Source organism: Pseudomyrmex gracilis, unplaced genomic scaffold, assembly GCF_002006095.1.
Source record: "Pseudomyrmex gracilis isolate BER0280 unplaced genomic scaffold, ASM200609v1 scaffold_440, whole genome shotgun sequence".
Classification (NCBI taxonomy): Eukaryota; Metazoa; Arthropoda; class Insecta; order Hymenoptera; family Formicidae; genus Pseudomyrmex; species Pseudomyrmex gracilis.
This window is the reverse complement of record NW_018021024.1, coordinates 16,976-20,304: the sequence shown is the minus strand read 5'-3', so window position 1 is coordinate 20,304 and position 3,329 is coordinate 16,976.

Sequence of the window (3,329 nt, the reverse complement as noted above, 5' to 3'; positions counted from 1 at the left end):
CCTGATCTGGCACCATGTGACTTTTTTCTATTCGATCGACTCAAAAAACCACTACAAGGAACTCGTTTTGAGAGTGTGGAGGCAATAAAGCTAAAATCGCTGGAGGCACTAATGGCTATACCAAAAACCGACTTCCAGAAAAGCTTCGAGGGGTGGATCAAACGCTGGCACAAGTGCATTGCAGCCGACGGGGACTACTTTGAAGGGGACAACTTGAATATTGAAGAATAAAGATGTACTTTTCTTTTTATGAATAAATTCCGGTTATTTTTTGATCATGGTAGTATAATCTGGAAGCTCTCTCTCCGTCGTTCAAATCCATCTCGAAAAGCGAAGAAAACATATCTCAGTGGTTGTATCACGGAGTTTGTTCATCGGACATTAGTTGCGCTCTACGTAACGCTTTTCGGTCAAAACGCTGGTTAAACCTAAACAGCGTTGTACTTGAAAAACATTTCGATAGCGGCTTTGTCAGTGATGAGATCAGCATGATACAATCTGACGACATCAAACCGGAGGAGGAGGAGAAAGAACAACTAACAAAAGAAGATACGCGCAGTCAAGTCGATTGTCTACCAAAAACCTCCTGCCTAAACGACGTCGCTGTACAAACAGAGGTACAAGAGGAATATACGCAATTCACTCCGCAATTTCGCGACTTTCTGTATCAAAATAATGAATACGAAAGAAATATTGCAAGCCTTGCGACAACTGCAAATATCTGGACACACGGGAGTTTATCCAGCCGACAAATTGCCTATGGTGTGGAGCAGTGTACAGCAATCGTCGCTAACACAGACAATCACAATCAACCAGGAACCCACTGGATGCCTTCTTCCTCGTTGGAAACAGACACGCCACCTACTTCTACAGCTATGGAATACCACCGTCAAATTCCCCCTTCCTTCTGCGACTTCGAAGAAATTCCGCAACGCACACGTGGAACACGACTCAACTTCAAGGATATTTCTCGCAAACGTGTGGGCATTATTGCTGTGTGTTTCTCTATTTTATGACTCACGGGTATAGCCTTTCCTAATTTTTACAATTGTTTTCCGGAAATTTCGAAGCCGACGACAAATTAATTGTATGTTTATTTCGTAAAATATTCTCTACAAAATCCAACAATGTACAAATCCGCTTTCCTGAACACTATATTCAATACAATACTTGTAAAACAAAAAAAAACAATCCATTGTAATCTTGTATTTTCTTTTATATATTCAAAATATATCTATAGCAAATAACTGTACTATGTTGTTTTCTGGTATTCTTTTCAAGAAACCTATTCCTAAACTTCTCACAAATTTTTATAAACATTTTATTCTACATTACATATCCATCAAAAACTCTCGTAGAATTTTCTCGAAGTTTTTCGCGCGAACAAGTACGTGCAGGTTTAACGGTCCCGAGTCATAAACCGTTTTTTGTCTTCAAAAAAAATTGTTCTCGTTTGCTCATCGGCACGCACGTGTCAACCCGCACGTACAAGAAAAGATTCGCGCAGATGAAAATCGTTCAGAAAAAAAATCCGCAACGGACATATAAATTTATTTTTTATATTACATCAGAACCCTTTCTAGTCACAGTCTTGCGTCGCCTACTTCTATTTCGATTTCTATTTCCCCTAGACGCCCTCAACTCTGCTTCACGCTCATTGGGAGCCATAAGTGCCCAGACGCTCATTGGTCCTTCCTTGGGGGCCCTACCATCCCCATCAACTATCCATGGGCCTCGTTCATTGGGAGCCATAAGTGCCCAGACGCTGATTGATCCTTCTCGGGACCGATGCCACCCCGCCCTTACTTCCTCACTCAACCAACGCCAACTTGCTCTCATACACGTTTGAATGCACGAGGCGACAACATCGGAGCGTCGCCATTATCAATACCAGCTACGCTTCAAAACAAAAAATTTATTTTTCAATAAACATATACTCTTTTAATAAAGAATTCTTACTTGAGAACATTTTCGAACTTTCTTCCTACACAAATTTCTCAACAAAAAAATTTCAAATACACATTTTTAGAAAATTATAACAAATTTATTAAACTTTATGGGGTCATACATCATGTCACATTTCTATCCCCTTTAGTGGGCGTGGCCACTCACCCCCAAAAAGGGGAAACTACCCTGGTGGGGCAATGGCGCCAGAAATAGTAGGAGCCAGGTGAAGGGAGTTTGTTTTGACGCGCCATAAATGTCCATACTACTGGCATGTGATTCCGGCCACTTCACGCATTTGAGCAACTTTTGGCGATCACTTTCGGGCAGTTTTCTGCCGTAGCATAACTAGCATAACCACTTGAAGCCGTACTACTTTGCTATTGGATCTTTCCAAAATGCATTTTTACTAAAAATATTAGGAGGATCCGACATTTTTTCATTAATGTATTTTCTTTAAACCAACTAATTAATCTCAGTATTCCGCGCACAAAAGTCTTAAGGTTATGATTACTAAAAACTAAATAATATTTTACTAAATATTTTACATTTTGTGTAACAAAATTGTTAATTTCAAACCTTTATAACTCAAAACGTACTTAAAGAAAAAATGTTTTATTATAGTGTTTTGGAAAGCTCTCGAGATAAGCTATAAAAATACGCAAAAAATAAACTGTAGGGCATTCTATTTCAAACAATAAGGTTGACCTTGAAATGACCTTAAAAGACATGGTCAAGATCAAAGTCAAGATCATCATCTTACTCCTCGTTTGAAACCATACAACTTTGCTATTGGACATTTTCTTCCAAACGCATTCTAACTGAAGATATTGTTGCAAGACCGCCCGGTATTTTTGGCCGCGCCGTTCAGCTGACAAAAGAAGACAGAGTTGTCCTTAATGACGGTGTTGACAAGAAGAGGGATTGCGACCGCAAAAACTGTCACGACGCGTTTGAACGTTTTGGTTCTGTATTTTGTTATTACTGTTGTATTTCGAGTTGTAATAAAGTGTTTAAACGGAAAGCCGCGTCTTTTCCGTGCCGCGAGTGAGAGCTCGAATTGCGGAAACCAGCGGCGGAGACAAACTACCACCGCGAGCGCAACAATATTAAGGGGGTCCGATACTTTTTGATGACCCTGTATATATATACACACGATATACCCTGTATATATACAAGATGTCCCAGAATTGGTTTAACATCTCTCGTAGTCAGATAGAAGGAATAACACTGAAGTGAAAAGTTCTATACCATTTTGCTAGATTCGCAATAGTTACCGAGATTTTAATTAACAAAGATCCGCGAATAAGCGTGCATCGGGCTGTCTTACGCGCGTAGGACAGCCCGGCGCGCTTCACACAATTACATTTTAATATGTATATGGT